The sequence below is a fragment of the Malus sylvestris genome, chromosome 11, assembly GCF_916048215.2.
Source record: "Malus sylvestris chromosome 11, drMalSylv7.2, whole genome shotgun sequence".
Lineage (NCBI taxonomy): Eukaryota > Viridiplantae > Streptophyta > Magnoliopsida > Rosales > Rosaceae > Malus > Malus sylvestris.
This window is the reverse complement of record NC_062270.1, coordinates 27732542-27750735: the sequence shown is the minus strand read 5'-3', so window position 1 is coordinate 27750735 and position 18194 is coordinate 27732542. Positions and strand designations below refer to the sequence as shown.

The window sequence follows — 18194 nt, the reverse complement described above, 5'->3', positions numbered from 1 at the left end:
CAAATCCAAAATCGGCATTGTATACTCATCTTTGGGAGTTGCCAGATTCAGATTTTTGAAGTCGATGCAAATGTGCAATACACCATTTTTCTTTAAAACATGAACGATATTGGCCAACCATTCAACGTACCGAGCTGTCCGAATGAACCCGGCGTTCAAAAGCTGAACCAGTTCGTCCTTGATACCGAGTTGCACTTCGGTCGAAAATCGGCGAGGTGGTTGACGGAAAGGTTTACATCCAGGCTTAATACGTAACTCATGCTCGACGAGAGTATGATTTAAGCCAGGCATTTCATGGTAGCTCCAAGCAAAACAATTTTTGAACTCCTCAAGCAGGGCACGAAGTTCGGCTTTTATAGGTTGGGGAAGTAGAGTGCTAATAAACAAAGGTCGTGGGTCATCGGTCGTCCCAACATTAATTTCTTCCAGGGGGTCCTTAACTTAGGGCCGATTGTCTTCAAGCTCGGCCGGAGCAGCTTGAATTTTATCAAGAGATAAGACAGGACCATCATCTCCTTCAGCGAGGAACTCGACGAGGTTGACGCCCGAATGTGGTTGCTTAGAGATAGTTTACCAATGGGCCAGCAGTCGTTCCATAGTATAAGAAATCGCGGCCTGACGTTGTTCCCGATCGGTGTCAAACATCTGGGTCGAGGAGGAAGTTAGCTAACCCGAGTCTCGCCGAATCCTGGTGGACAGTCTCGGCGCCAACCTCGATAGCTTTCTGAACAGAAATCCGAGTCGGCCGTCCTTCATCATTGAAGCCTTGTAGGGTGATGTAGTCGACATGGTCATCATAATACCGTGCTTGGATCATGTTAGCTTCGAAGGGTTGGCTATCGGTCGGGTGAATAATGATCGATTTACCGTCCCAAAAGACGAGCATTTGATATAATGATGAAGGAATACAGCTGGTTTGATGAATCCAGTCGCGATCGAGCAGTGCATTATGCTCGGTCTTGGAGTCGACAATGAAAAAAACGGTCATGTGAGTACGGCCGGCAATATTTACTGTTAACAGAAGTACCCCTTTGGTTTGGGATTTGTCTCCGACGAAACTACTCATCGTGATCCCAGACGGAATAAGTTCGTCATTGGAGCGACGTAAGGCCTTCATGATGTTTACAGGCATGATATTGACGGTGGCGCCACAGTCGACAAAAACTTTAGAGACTGGATACCCTTTGATATGGGCCGTTACATACAATGGCTTCAAATGATGAAGTTTGGCCGATGATGAACGAGGAAACAATTCGGCCAAAGCTGCTTTCAGACTATCATCTTTTGTTGTTGACTCGACTTCAGCAATAGGTACAAAATCGATATGACCGGCTTCCTCGGTAACTACATCACCATCGAGGAAATTCGGTTGATCTGTGCTTGACTGAAAATCAGCGGGCAAAACATGGACCATACTGATTTCCATGTTATCCAGGACTGACGGGCCCATCGGGTTATGATCCTCTTCGCTAGCCTCGTCTCTTTCCTGGTCGGCGATTGTGGCATCCGCTTCCGTCAGAGTTGGACGAAAAGACTCTTCTTCTCCTTCTTCAATGGTTTGGTCCCGCGGTGTCTATGCGGCAGCCTGTTGGTTCTGCGTAAGTGTCTCAGGTGAGTCTGAGATCGACAGTGTGCCTGGGGCCAGGATCCGAACTTGTTCCTGGTAGTGTATACGGGCATCCCTGGTATCGAGATAGGCATCTAGCCGTGCAACACGTGCTATTTCATCAGTCGTAAGGTCGAAGAGAGAAACAGCCGAAAATACTTCGAAGTGATATCGTAAATACTGAAGGTCCTCCATTGAGAAAGGAAGGTCAGCTGCATCGATATCAGTATATGGGTCGACTTCAAAACCAAGGACACGAGCTTCTCGTATGTGCTGGAACCTAGCTTTCAATCCTGGGTCTGAGGTCTTCTAAATGATTCGCTCGGCATCCGGGTAAGTTAGGACCAGATCGATTGTGTCTTGACATGCTTTCGGCAAACCATACAGATCGTTGGCCGAATGTTTCTTATGGAACTCTCGCATATATTCCAAGGCTTCCTCGAGGAATGGTGGATGTAAATTCCGTCGAATTTTGATCAAAGGTTCTCGTGTGGCTGGCGGGGTTAATTTGCTTTCAGCTTCTTGCCTGAAATGCTCGATACGTGCCTTCATCTCCCCAGGCCGAAGAAGAAGTTTGATCCGTTTATCAACCTCTTCGAACGTGGTTTCGATATCTTGATTGACCAGCCGTTTCCCTTGAACCAATTCTGTCATAATCGTTGGAGGTGGTCGTTCATCGTCGGTGGCAATTGTGTCATTCGGCCACCATTTAGGGACCGAAGTTTCTTGGGCTGCCCGTCAACAGGGCCATGCAATCTATTATTTAGTGCTGACATTTTTGGGATTTGGACAATGCGGTGTAGACACCTTTCGAATAGTGATATGTATACCAACGTTGGTCTCTAGGTTCGAGAGGTTTGAAGGTTTTTTGGCTCTGCGATGATTCCGAGCTACTAGAGTTACGTACATAGTAGTCCTCGTCATAAAACGGAGCGTCAAAATCGAGGGGTCATCTGATTGAAGGTGTCTCTTCCATCCTTACTTTAGGACCGAGCCTATAAAAAACCCTTTGATGTTGGCTTGCGTTGGTCACCTTTTGCTGGGTTGCGGCTATAGGTTGTTCCTTTATAGGCGGAGATGACTTTTCCTTTGGCTCGATGTTGACCTTTGCTTTACATTTACTGCATAAAACCGCCATCCCACTGTCTTCATCAGTGTTGTAATCTGTCATGGGCTTGACAATAGCGGGTCCCGTTAAAGCTGTAGGTGGTTTGTTTAAACGAAAATCAGCCATGAAACGTGGCCGATAGTTCTGATTCCGAAAGCGTTGCGTTGCAACAACTTCGACCTTCCCTTTTCCTTTGTCCTTGGGTAGGCATGCATCTACCTAATTTACTACTGTCGTGGGGAAAGGGTCAGTATCAACGCTCATCTTCTTATCTGGAAATCTCAGTTTGCCATTATCAATCCAGCTCTGGACGTTGTCTCGAAACACGACGCAATTATTTGTCATATGTTTGCTGGAATTATGGCATTTGCAATATATCTTTCCTTTAAGCTCTTCGGCCTTGGGAATGTTATGCCCAGGCCGAAGTTTGATGATCTTCGCTGATAGCAATTGATCAAAAATTGCATCAGCTTTTGTAATATCAAAAGTATAGACCTTTGATGTTTTCATTGTTTCTTCAGGGGCCAAGCGGGTTTTGGCTTCATTGGAGTCAATTTGAGTCAGTGCCTTGCAAACATATGGCTTATCTATGATTATCTCGGCTGCATCCACGATAACACATTCACCTTCGGTCGATGCATAACTGACAGTGGGATTTTTGTAAATTGTCCCTCTGGACGGAGCTTTCGAGATCTTATCTTTAAGAAGCAAATAATCATATTGCTCGACAAGCTGGGCTAGTTCATACATATCCCAAAAATTTGCCCTCAAGAATTTCTTTTTATATTCTACGTCAAGACCATTCAGAGCAAGTCTGACGAACTCGACTTCAGGGAGAGGTACTCGGCACCAATTCCTGGCTGATTTAAATCTGGTAAGATAATCCATTGGTGATTCGTTGGATGCTTGAGCCATCATTGCTAACGAGGATATTGACACTTCCATTCCTGGCCGATAAAACTGCTCATGAAATTTCTCGACCAACTCCTCCCAGCTCTGGACAAAATTCGATGGAAGGTTGATATACCAAGCAAATGTTGAACCGGTCAGCGAAAAATTAAACAGTCGCAGCTTGTGAAAGTCGCTATTGACATCTCCGCATTGCGCGGTGAAACGAGCCACATGTTCCAACAAGGACAATGATGATTCTCCGGCGAAAAGGCTAAAATCCGGGATTTTGAAACCTCTAGGGTATTCGAACTGTTCCACATAAGCCGGATACGAATGTATAAATTTAGGGAACTTCGGCCCTTTCGTCATGGCCGAATCAATCATTCGTTGGACCTCGGTCATATCGACGGGTGTTACTTCCACTCTCTGGTCGGATCCATCTGACCTGCTATTCGATCCTCCTCCTCTCCAAGTTAATTGGTTTGAGCCGAGCAGGGATTGACTCGACCGACGTACTTGGTGCTAGATTATTTCTTGGTGGCAAATGTTGAGCAAGATCGAAAGTCCTACCGTCGCTAACCTTACTAACCAGTATTTCGAGTAATCTGGTTTGTGCCTCACTGGTATTGCGTATCACGTCATGGAGTTTATCGATTCCTCAACTAAACGTCTGTTCAATCGTCCGGGATTGCTCGTCAAGCCGTTTTCGAAGAAACGACCTTGTTGGTGGATCAGATCTTTCGCCACCATCCTCGTCACATTCCTCTATTATCCCTTCATTAAGAACGCAGGTATTCCTGTTAGGGATTTCAAGGCTGCGAAACTGACCGCCGAGATTAACTTCCCTTTCTCGGCGAGTCGCGCTCATGGACTCAGGCGTTACGGCGCTGATGGGATTATGCGCCTATGGCACACTGTGTCCTATATTCTGAGTTGGTAAATCGGCTGTTGATTTTCCCATAGCTGTTTTCTTTTTTACCGATCGTGTTTCAATTGGCATGAACTTCGTAGTTTAGCACTGTGTCCCACTGGGCGTGCCAAAATGTTGACCCTAAAAACTACCAAGCCTACGTGGCACGCAGGCCGAGTAATCTATAAGCTAACTACGTCATTCAATGAATGCGGGGCGTGCCAACTCGTCGGCCAAGCTCGATCGAGGAGTAAATTTGCTGATGTTGCGTTGGGTGTGCGACTGACTTCTGCATCCTGCGATTGCGGCCGAGAAAGGAACACGTCTCGACCTCTTGGGCTCTCGAACCTGAAGACAAGGTTACTATTCTTACGAAGTTCACGAATCGCCGTTGTCGGATTCGATCACAGTGATGTTATTCGTCAAAGTAAACTCTCGCCTAATCAATACCAAAGTGTAAGGGCACAAATACTCAAAGCGAATATAAGTCTTAATAGTGAACGTGGTTCGGCCGTCTGAATGCCGAACTTTAAATCCCAGTACCCAATCATAAAATAACTCGGCGTGCAATGCGTCGAGCTCAATAAACTGTAACACCTCACTTCGCCGAGAAGGCTAATGAGATGACCTCAATCAATAAGGATCCGGAAATCCTTCTCGACCGAGACTTGGATAGGTAACCAACCGTCCTCGCCGCAGTGTTGTCGATGCCAACGGAAGATACTGCGAGACCGGCTTATTCTACGATGACAGAGCTATCTATGCCGACTTAAGATATCACCGGTTGCTTCCACAGTGCTGTTGATGCCAACGGAAGATGTGTCAGCGAAAAGGGAAAATAAAAATCTCAAAGTTGTTGTTAGAGTTTGCGCAGGGCAGTTTGTGTGTTGAATTGGAGGGGCTTGAATGATGCACAGCCTCCTCTATTTATAGCACTGGATACATTTGAAGCCGAGTTAAAACCCTACTCGGACTAGGTCTTCTTCTCCTGATCAAACACCAACTCGACCAGTCCTACTTTCACTATAATTGTGAACCTAGTCCTTTATCAAGCCAGATTCGTTTCCGGGTTATTGATCTTGCCGGGACTCCTCATTGCATCAGGATTCGACTCGCCTTGTGGTATGGCATAATCGACCCGGATTTGGAAGCCCACGACCTAACCGAATCCTGTTGTAAGGCCTTCTGGGCCGAGACTAATTCTATACTCGGCCCAACCTAATATTTTGGGCCCAAACAACCTCACAAATGGTGCGACCTCTAGCAAAGCAAATGGGTGTGAACTACACACTAGAAGGCATTATAGTATTTTTATGCCAAGTTTTGGTTAGAATTGTAAAAATTTATAATGGTTGGTTAAAATTCTATTCATAGTTAAAATTTTGGCTATTTTTCCAAATTTTCCGTGTTTGAGTAGGGGATACGAAGACGATATTAGACCATCTCCAACCGAAGAGTCCAGAGGGTCAGAGAGCCGAAAATAGCCTGAAAACCGTCTCCAACCGAGGGCTAGGTCAAAGGACTCGTGGCCCCACATGATAAAACGGGCCAGAGGGCCAACCAGCTGACCACCTTTAGCCAATCAGCCATCCCACTGGCTAGCCCATTTTGTTTTCTTTTTTCTTTTTTCTTTTCCACTTGCCCAACCCAGTTTCTTTTTTTTTTTTTTTTTTTTTCTGTTCTTTCAGCCCACTTTAGGGCTTTCAAACCACTTTAGGTTTAGGACTTCTAAACTTTTTTTGTCCTAGCTCACTTTTTTTTTAATAGCCCTTTTTTATTTTTTTTTATTTTTTTGGACGTTTTTTTTATTTAATTTCTAATTTTTTCCAATACCATTTCTCACATATTTTTCACCATTTCATACTGTCTTACCTTATTTTATTTCAATTCTTCACATTCCATACTATAGCATTTTGGCTCTCAATTGAAGATGATTTTTTGTGATAGAGCTAAAACGAGCCATCTGGCCCTTTGGTCCTCTGTTGGGGATGAAGGCAAATATGATCATGTACTGTTTATTAAAATATTAATATCTTAAAGGAGCTTAAACGAGGGGCGAGCCTTCGGTTTGAGATAGCCTACTTATTAGTCGGATTGTTCAGCAATATGTTTGGGTGAATGCGAAGTGGTTACTTACTACAGAGCTGAAGAAATTGGAATCGAAGGGTGGCTTGGATTGAACATTACTAGGACAGGGCATTTGTCCCCTTTGGATTCGCATTGCTTACTAAGCTAGGCAATTTACATATTGTGCGACAGACGTCCAGCCGTTAGATTGTTTGCTATCATCTTTTCCTTGTACTGTTTTCTTTACCAATGTTCCTGTTCTTTTCCTTTCTAATTTTCTTTTACTTTTTTTAGAACGAGTATTTATCATTAATAGTCAATATTTAATATTTTAATTCATAAATGTCATTTTTTATAAATAAAAAAATTAATATAAAAGAAAACTCACGCGAATAAACTTAAATATCCTCAAAATTCAAAACTCATTTACATAGAAAAGGGGAGGTCAATGGAATTTTGATGGGAGTTGTGAGTAAGCCACTCAACCGCTCCAAACTTTGAGTTGTTCTAACTCTGAGAAGAATAGAATTGCACCTCCTGTCCCGTCCGTTCTCCTCATGGCTCCATCCACATTTAGTTTCACCCACCCTTCATTAAGAGGCAACCACCATGATTGTGGAGTTTTACTCACTCCACTTGTTCTTCATTAGAAATCATGCATCCAACTGAAATTGTGGTGAAATAAAACCCTAGGATATGCACTAAAACCTTCCCATACCAAAGGTTGAGTCTATTTAAGTGGGTTTTTTGTTATTTTTTAAAGATGTTATAAAAATTGACATTTAAAAAATTAGGTGTTAAATTTTGGTCATTATTGATAAAAACTCTTTTAGAACTTATCGAATCCTAAAATGATACGTATTAAAATTGGGAGCAATTACGGTATGAAAATTAGTGAATTACTTTACCACATGCAATAATGGCCACAATAATTACTAAGTTTGTCAAATCATAGTCTTTTTTTTTTTATTAAAGAGGACAAATATTGAATAGAGTGACCACTTCATGATAAATACACTAAACAAATAAATGTGGAATCTAATTTAGAATATGTCAAATACTGAGTAAAATGTTCTTGATTTTCCAAAGAATTATACTTCATGAAATTTGTTACAATTCATTCCGAAAATTATTCTATTTTAATTCTTGAAGGTGGGAAATGACCAAAATGTTCCTAAAAGGTGAAAATGTCGACTTTGGTTGACCTTTTGGGCTGTAACACCTATGACCTATCATTTTAACATATTCTTATAGTACTTGATGACACGTCTCTCTCCTTGTTTTCCTAGGCCTGGTAATTCCTGATACGACTCGATAACCTGACACGACACGACACAAAATTAACAGGTGTTTGGGTCGACACAATAACGAATCGAATTATTATCGGGTAACCTGATAAGCACCTGTTAAGATAACAGGTTGATTTGGGTATACACGTGGGTAACACAATACACGACAAGCAGAATATTAATTTTATAATTTTATAACCCTAAAAAAATACTATAATAATTATAATAATTATATATACTATAATAATTATACCCCCAAAATATTAACTATAATAATTATATATATATATATATATATTAAATTTTAAATTTAAATTTTATAAAAACTATAATAATTATTAATTAATATGCATCCATTGATTCCATAATTTCATTTCATTCATGGCGCACCCTTTGAAGAAAAAGGAAGGGAAAATGAAAATTATAAGAAAAGCTGAAAATGAAACAAAAAAAGAAAGGGAAAGATAGGTAAGTTGCTGAAGGAAGGGAAAAATGAAAATTATAAAAAAAAGTTGAAAAGGAAACAAAAAAGAGAGGGAAAAATGAAAATTAATAAAAGGGGTGAGAAATTTTTTTTTTTTTTTAAGTTATTAACTTTTTATCACACATATGACATATCCCACTATTGTTATAATGACACGTGATGTACTACTCCATGTACCAGTCAATTATACGTACAAAATAAATAGATTTAAATCTACTTAATAAACATATATATATCATTGAACTTGATGGGATACGAATTATACAAAACTAATTTCAACAATCCAACCGTCAAACTTGTTTGTATATGCTTCGAGATCGTATCAGCAAAAAATCGCAAAAAACAAACATTCAGAGATCAAGTAACCAAACAAAACTTTTCGATGGTTATAAAACAAAAAATCACAATTTAACAGTTATTTTAACTCCGATTTTAATTATTTTTTATAGCTACACTCCTTAATCCTATATGAATACAATGAATGAATTTGATCTTCAATTTAAAATATTTACACTAGTGGATACCACAAAATCTTATATTATACTTAATAAAAGTATGAATAAACTTTTAAGTATTAGTGAATCTATTGTTTTGATGAGATACTCATTCTACGAAACTAGTTTCAATGATCCAACCATCAAACATGTTTGTATATACTTCGAGATCGCATACGCCAAAAATTGCAAAAAACAAACATTCAGATATCAAGTAACGGGACAAAACTTTCAACGGTTATAAACGAAAAATCACGATTTAACGGTTTTTTTAACTCCGATTTTGATAATTTTTTACAGCTACAGTCCTTGACCCTATATGAATATATAAATACAATGAATGAATTCGATCTTCAATTTAAAATATTTACAATAGTGGATACCACAAATTCTTATGTTATACTTAATGAAAGTATGAATAAACTCTTAAGTATTAGTGAATATATTGTTTTGATAGAATACTTATTCTACGAAACTAGTTTCAATGATCCAACCATCAAACATGTTTGTATATACTTCGAGATCGCATATGCCAAAAATTGGAAAAAACGGACATTCAAAGACAAAGTAAAGGGACAAAACTTTTCGACGCTTATAAACGAAAAATCACGATTAACGGTTATTTTAACTCCGATTTTGATGATTTCTTACAGCTACACTACTTGACCCTATATGAATACAATGAATGAATTCGATTTTCAATTTAAAATATTTACAATAGTGGATACCACAAAATCATATGTTATACTTAATGAAAGTATGAATAAACTCTTAAATATTAGTGAATCTATTGTTTTGATGGGATACCCATTCTACGAAACTAGTTTCAATGATCCAACCATCAAACATGTTTGTATATACTTCAAGATCGCATACGCCAAAAATTACAAAAAACAAATATTCAGAGATAAAGTAACAGGACAAAACCTTTCGACAGTTATAAACGAAAAATCACGATTTTACGGGTATTTTAACTCCAATTTTGATGATTTTTTACAGCTACACTCCTTGACCCTATATGAATATATGAATACAATGAATGAATTCGATCTTCAATTTAAAATATTTACAATAGTGGATACCACAAAATCTTATGTTATACTTAATGAAAGTAAGAATAAACTCTTAAATATTAGTGAATCTATTGTTTTGATGGGATACTCATTCTACGAAACTAGTTTCAATTATATGAATATAATTGAAAATTCACGATTTAACGGTTATTTTAACTTTGATTTTAATGATTTTTTACAGCTACACTCCTTGACCCTATATGAATACAAAGAATGAATTCGATCTTCAATTTAAAATATTTACATTAGTGGATATCATAAAATCTTATGTTATACTTAATAAAAGTATGAATAAACTATAATAATTATATATATTAATTTAACAATTTTATACCCCTTAAAACTATAATAATTATATAATATAATTATATATATATATATATTAAATTAAATTTAAAAAATTGATTACCATTGGATCAGCTGAGATCAAGCTAAAGTTCCAATACAATTTCATGATGATCGATGTAAATCAATGATTTTGTAAATTAAGGTTTAAACTTTTGAGAAAGACTTCATAACCTTGAAAACAAAAACTTTTTCATTTTGCATTCCTTGCACATTTAATATTTGTAATTGATTAGTAGTGTATGTATTATTTTTTTATTAGGCACTTATTTCGAGTGTAGATGAAGTACTTAAACGACAAATGTGTTTTTAATGTTTTTAAGTAATATTTATGTGGCAATGTGTGGTATGTGCAAATTTAAGAAAAGAAAATATTTTTCTTAACAGGTCGGGTTACTTTATCCGTTGGGTAAAGTGATCCGACCTGTTAAGGACCCATTAAGATAACGGATGTGACACGACACAACCGTTAAGATAATAGGTGTTACACAAAAATAACACGAACACAACAAACACGACCGTTTGTCAGGCCTATGTTTTCCAAGCAAACCACACAAACCACAAGGGAACATAACCTTTGTTCTCTAGTGAATTAGTTCACCCAACACCACCATTGTACTCTCCCCTACCCACAAACCCAACCATAGTACCTGTTCCTCAAGATTCAAACTCGAGATATTGATTCAACTAGCTCTAACACGGAGCAACTTTCCCAGTGACTTTCTCGCCAATTCTAGCCAAGGTAAGGCCTCTAACTATCACCATTAGATTTCTCTAGTCGAGCAGATGAAGCATGATGTATTGCATAAGTGATTTGGTTGGAAAAATGCAGATCAACGAGGGAAAAATTTCTCAATTTTCGGTGAGAAAACCGAAGGCCGACGATGTGACGGCCAGAATCACCATGTGTTTGTTGCTACCACTGTGTTCGTATTGATACCTGGAGTCGGAATATGTCCTAGGATCAGACATCGAAGCAACAATGGTGCCGCAGCAAGCAGAAACGTGAATCCAGCCAAAATCTCCAATTTCTGGCGGGTTGCAGCGGCACCTTGAATCGAGTCAACCCGACCTGAACCTCAGTCCAAATCCGCCAACCTGACAATTCGAATCCGACAACCCGATCGACTTGAATATCTGTTCCTAACCAATTTGACCCGACGACCCAACCCATTTTCGACTCGAGGTCAAAATATTCGAAGGCATATTCTTCACAATATTTTCTTTAATACAAAAAGAATATTTCGTTTGGTCACAGAATATTCCTTTGTCGGTGACGGAATATTCCAATTTCGGCGATTGCCTCAGCCACCGGTGTGTAGAAGCCCGTGACAGCACGTGCCGATGAGTGAAGGCGTGTGCCGCCGCATGCCAACTTCCTATCGACGCATGGAAAGGTATGGCAACGCATGATGGCTTATGATGGCGTATGGCGGTAGAGGTATGTTTTCGGACACTGAATATGGTATTTCAAGCTCTGTATTTCAATACTCTATGAAATATTCAATTACATTGCTAAGTAAAGGTTGTTTTCACTTTGGGAACGTTATCACGTGGATTACAAAGAGTGTGCACCGCAAGGCGACCATGATCATACGGTGTGTGAGTGGGCTTTTCCTTCTAAATTATATCATATTTATATGTTTTCGAAATTGGTTTGATGATGCTTTTATATCATGCTTCACTTTGCTTTTACTTAGATTATGCAAATGCTTTATGTGTTGACGACGATGTGATTTATGAGCATTGTGAACTTTTCTTTGAAATTTTTTATCACTGTGCTTCACTCTGGTATTTGAAATGCTTGATGCGTTATTATGATTTTGTGACACTTGTGATTTGAGATATTATCATGGCCTGATTACTTATGATGTATATATTCATCATATATGCTTACACGGTGTCTATAGTACTGTCCGGGGTTATAACCATCTTTATGTGTATGTTTATATGCATTGTTGCGTTCACATTGGATCCACTTTAGGTGCCAACTTGTACTAGTTTGCATTAGGCAATTTGGACTCGTATGGGATGTGCTTATCGCCACCTTCATGTGTATGTAGTACTAGAATGTAAACTTTATACACCCAATCTATTCATGTCAGAATATATATGAACGAGCACATGTGTCTGCATTATCTGATGAGCATATCATATTTGTTTTATTGATGACTTGTGATATACCAGCTCTATGGTTATACTTGATTTTCACTATTGTCATGGTACTGTATTATTATTACGGTTTCCCTCTGAGATACCTTGGAATTGTTATTTCGACCTGTCGGATCTTATTGATTTTATAATGAGGACTAATGACATTTACTCGGTTTCTCGGAATAATTGTTTCTACTTTACTGCTTTGTTTTTCATACTTATATATAGTATGATTTTGACATACATGCGGGTTTTTACAGTAAGGGGTTAGTATGCTCGAAAAAGAAATGAATTTTAGAAATCTTTATTTTGCCCACTCAGCATCTTTTTCTTTTGCACCCCTCCAAGATTTAGAAGGCTTTGGAGCTCTTGACGTCGAGGTGTGGTGGTATAATCTTCCCTCATCAGTGTAGGGATTATTCTTAGCAATCATGTAATTAACATCTTCGTATGTGTTACATTTGTTTACTTTCATTGTAGATATTTAGATTCTCTAATATCAATTTGGTATATCTGGTTTCCATTACATGGTCTCGAATTTGGCTACCTCATCCTAAAATATTATTTCCGTACAAGAGAAGATAGTGATCAAAATCAACTTAAACACAATTAATTTTAAAATAGTTTTTAGTGATTTATGGAGAGGTGTTTCTTCTCATAAGTGATTTTGGGGCCTTCCAACTCTCCCATATTTACCTAGAAAGCTCTTTTCATTTCACTAGGGTAACCAAAGTCAGTTTTTTTTTTTTTTTTTTTTTTAAATTTAATTTAATTTAATTAATTAACTTTTTATGCAACTATAATCTACTTTAGGGGGATATGGTTTAATTCACAAAATAAACAAATAAATAAATAAAAACTAGTCATAATAGTTAGGTAGCAAACTCTCAATTTGTATGAGTAGAACTTGAGAAATCTCACTTAGAAGTAGGGATATGAACGACAGGCAATGGGCCAGTTTACCCCAAAATTGCGACCAAACAAATTACAATGTACTATTTAGTTCGGTTGGTTTGGGCCTAAACTTAATTATTTTTTCTTTTGCATTTTTCGACTATGTTAGCGTGATCACAATGAAAAAAATAACAATTTTAGGATGGTTTCATTTCCTAGTACATCAAACCATTCTAAAATTCAACATGTCATCAAACCTCAAAGTAAAATTAAGATATTTACAACTAAAAGGACTCCAATGTTCAATCAATATCAAATTCAACATCTTTATAGTAACCAGCTAATTAGAGGACTGCACATGTAAATACATAATATGTTGTTGTTAATTGATGGCGGAAAATGATTGTGGTCGGAAAAAAAATTGGAAAGGGAGGAAGAAGAAGACGCATAGGCTTTTGGTATTTGTTTTTTTTTTTTTTAAGGGTAAATTACATTTTACCGCTTTAGATTTGCTTAACGGTTATCACTTAACGGTTTACTTAATGGATTTTTCTAACGAATGTATGAAATTGAAATAAAATGATAAGTTAGTGTATGAAATTGAAATGTTTTAAAGATGTAAGAAATTGAAATCGACCTCAAACCTGAAGAGGTAAAATGTAATTTACCTTTTTTTAATGTTTAATTTGATTATTTATTTATAATGGCCTTTTATTTTTTAACACCCTTTCAGCCCTTTGGCACTGAAAGATCATATGTGCTGAAGTTTCAAGGCACAAGGGATTGGGGCTTCGCTGCCTACGAAATAGGCAGTCCAGGGTGGGACTGGGGAGTGCACCTGAGATCAATCGATCGCCATAAAAAGAGCTTGATTTTAGGGAGTGTTCCAGCCCCAAATCGTATGCCATATGTCTGGATTAAGATTGGGAGACAAGAATAGCTTGTTGGAGCTAGCCTTGGACAAAGCTTTGCAAGGAGCCCAATGATACCCGGTTTTGACAGAGAACTCACTAGATTTGTGAACCGCCATGTCTATCTATCAGGGTTGTCATCGCTGTACAAAATGATATTCTAAATTATTCTAATCTACGGTTTTGACAGAGAACTCATTAATCTCAATTATGCGTCGAACTACAATTTCATATTTCATCTGTTAAACATTACAATATCATACCTCAACTTATAAATTTGTTGCAATGTCAAAATTTCGTTAAATTTTATGTTAATTAGCTGTTAAATAATAACAGAGTAAACTGTCGGTTTACCCCCTGAACTTTCACCTCACTTTCGATTTCCCCCCTGAACTTTTCCATTGGAAAATTAAGGACTCAAACTAATTTTTTAGCCAATTTGCCCCCTACCGTTAGTTTTTCATATATTCCATCCATATTTCCGTTAAGTGAGATCATGTGCACAACATGTGAGGGTAGTTAAGTTATTTCACTCTTAAAAATGATTAAAAAAATGAAAATAATAAAAAAAGCAAAACTTTCCCTCTATTTTTTCCCGCTAATTCCTATCCTCGATTTTATTTTTCCCTCTCATTCCTATGCATAATGCATGAGAAATGACATATGGTGTTATTGTCTACCATTTTTATTTTCTCTAACAAATTAATAATTTGACAAATGCTAATGGTGCTATTGTCTCCAAAGCAGTGCATTAATATAAGAAACCCTAGTCTTTTTTATGGATATATTTCTTATATTAATGCACTGCTTTGGAGACAATAACACCATGAGCATTTGTTAAATTATTAATTTGTTAGAGAAAATAAAAATGGTAGTACATGCTTCAAAAAAAAGATTAACTTAGCTACTTATGAAGACAATAACACAATATGTTATTTCTCATGCATAGGAATAAGAGGGAAAATTAAAATTGAGGATAGGAATTAGCGGGAAAAAATAGAGGGAAAATTATTATTATTATTTATTTTCAGTTTTTAATCATTTTTAAATTGAAATGACTTAACTATCCTCACATGTTATGCACATGGTCTCACTTAACGGAAATATGGATGAAATATATGAAAAACTAACTGTAGGGGGCAAATTGGCTAAAAAAATTAGTTTGAGTCCTTAATTTTCCAATAGAAAAGTTCAGGGGAAATCGAAAGTGAGGTGAAAGTTCAGGGGGTAAACCGACAGTTTACCCATAATAACATGGCAGAAGCAGGGCCCACTCCTTCCCTTGCCTAGAATAAAAAAACAATTAATTAATAATAAATTATTACCTTTATTTAACAATTAAATAAAAGAACTCTCTTCCTCACTCTCTCTCTCGCCTCTCACTTGTCTTCCTCACTCTGTCTGCTCTCACTTACAAAAATGGCAGCCATGGCCGAACACCACCTAGCTTGGTTTCTCACTTGCAGAACGCATCCAACAAGATCAGCACTTGGAACTCCACCTCCATTGACCCGTGCACCCTGGCTCGAGGCGAACCGTTTTCTCGGTTCAATTTCAGGTCTGATCTGCCGAATCTGCAACACCAACTGGAGTTTGCAGATCTGAGCATGCAGAAGGTACACCAAACAACTCGACCAGGCCCGAATCTAAGGCATTTCCCGCAACACCAACTGAAGTTTGATGAGGTTCCCTCCTCGCCATCAACGGCGTTTTCGAAACAGGGTGGGTTTTGTGGTTGGGGCAGCAAGGGAAAATTGCAGAGGAAAAATGGTGCGGGGGTTCTGGAACAGAACGAGGGGAAAGGGGAGGGGGACGGATGGAGTGGGGGAAATGTGGGTGGTGGGGGTGGGTCCCATAATTTTTTAAATGATTTTCTATTTTCTTAATATTTAGTTAATTTTTAAATTAGTTGGGTGAGTATGTGGGTCCCGCTTTTTAAAATGATTTTTAAAAATGATTTTCTATATTTATTAATATTTATTTATTTTTTTATTTAGTTGGGTGAGGATGTGGGTCTTGCATTTGTCATCTCATTATTTAACAATCAAATTTAATATTAACAGAGGGCTGACATTGCAATGAATTTGTAAAACGAGCTATGACATTGCAATGTTTAAAACATAAAGTATGAGTTTGTGGTTCGACCCATACTTGAGGTAATTTTATGTAATTTATCTTAAATTTAAAAGGACTTTTAGTTTAGATACCAAATTCAAAAGAACTTAAAATGCCAGAAATGATATTCTTACCATGTTTTTATACCATATTTATATATCACATTATGTGGTATCTGATATGGACATTGATATCATTTAAATTAATCAAAATTTAATTTAAATTAAAAACCATTTAATAAATCAATAATTAAAAAAAATTGAAATTAAATGATAATTGTGGCATACGAGAAGCCTTCTTGTTCAATCATGTTTAATCTCCCGTTTCTTCTTCCACGCCATTTGTTTTCATCATAGTTTTTTTCACGTTAGTGTGGACCACCACAATCTCAAATAATTCTCATAGGGCAAAGATTCATCGACAATTACCAAAGGTAAAATATTCTAATCTCCATACCAAAAAACTTAGTTGATCAACTTGATCTTAATATATATTCTTACTCGAACTGTAAGAAATTACCTACCTCGGTGAGAATTTCGATATGATTTGAATTATAAAATCGTTAAGTTCTGGCAGATGAGAAAGTCAAAGAGGACTGGCTTGATCCATATCTTCTGCACTTTGCAGTCTTCAAACAAAGACTCAGCAGGCAACGAATTAAAAATTTCTCACTAGGTCCTCATCTAAATGTGATGACTCTCTTTTTATCAGGTGCACAGTCCATATAGTAATGCTGATGGATATGGTAAACTTGACATGGTTTCATAAACAAGCTAGTTGCTGAAAAGCCAACTTGAAACCTTCACAGATAGAAGTCAAACTCTCCGTTTTTCCGGTTCCGGAAGGGAACTGTACTCGAGAGTGGGAGCGGTTGTCTTCTTATTTTGCAAACAATGTTACGAAGCACAAATACTTAAATTAAAGATCGACCGATCAATCAATACTACATAAATAAACAATGTTACAAAGCACAAATACTTATTCGGCAACATTGCAATTGGGAAACATGACAAAGTTGATTGTATATATGTACTTGAAACTAGTGTAACCTAACGGATGACATATGGTCATTGAAACACCAGAAATCAACATATATGTGAAATTCTCCCTCGGTGCTGAACTTGTCATCAATCACCACATTTTTTTTCCCACCTCAATGAGAGAAAGCTGAGCAACTTCCCAATCTCTTTGCCGTTGCTTCCTTATGAACTCATTCGCCTTGGCCATCTCATCAGCTCTGAACTTGGCAATGATTGAAACCAAGTTTGAATCTTTATTTTCCTCTGAGAAAACAAAACCAAGATCTATAAACCCTTTTAGCTCTTCAAACTGAAGGTCCGTCAAGCTCTTGCTCTCACTCTTTTTCTTTCTTCTCCTCCTCCTTTCAACTTTCTTCTGTGGTTCTTCTTCTGAATATATCTGTTTCGAGTTTCCGATTTCCCTGGCTTCTTTTCCGAAAAGAATTGTGGAGAGCTTCGGTCTGTGGATGACAGAGTCCAGCGAGAGAGTGCTCGTATTGGAGCTCAACTCGTCGCTCATGGACCTGGTGTACTTGGTTGGAATCCGTAAAAACTCTGGCTTTGATGGGTTTTCTTCAATTTCATGAGCTGGGTGTTCTTCGAAATTTGATGGGTTCGATGAAACCGGTTGTTTCTTGAAGATCCGGAGCTCGAACTAGAAAGAATCGTATAACTCCATTACTTCGTCTGCTTCCATCAATGGCGAGGCGGCTGGAAAAAAAATGTCTTGAAAGAACTGGCGTTGAAGAAGAAATGGGAGAAGAAGCAGGATTGAACGGGGAAGGAATGACAAGACTTCATGCCACAATAATTATTTAATTCTAGCTTTTTTTT

At 37.7% G+C, this 18194-nt stretch overlaps 2 long non-coding RNA genes and 1 pseudogene across 2 annotated transcripts in view; 1 reads left to right on the top strand and 2 right to left on the bottom strand.

Moving 5' to 3' along the window:
- The window catches only part of LOC126589724 (uncharacterized), a 52303-nt gene that overhangs the window by 8012 nt on the left and 26097 nt on the right, over positions 1-18194 (bottom strand). Inside the window, exon 2 of the long non-coding RNA XR_007611903.1 lies at positions 5113-5313. This is a non-coding gene — a long non-coding RNA (uncharacterized LOC126589724). The remainder of the gene's footprint in view (positions 1-5112; positions 5314-18194) is intronic.
- Positions 10757-12947, top strand: LOC126589723 (uncharacterized). The gene is made up of 2 exons (XR_007611902.1): positions 10757-11009; positions 11100-12947. It is a non-coding gene; the product is annotated as an uncharacterized LOC126589723 (long non-coding RNA).
- Positions 17238-18126, bottom strand: LOC126589715 (uncharacterized; annotated as a pseudogene).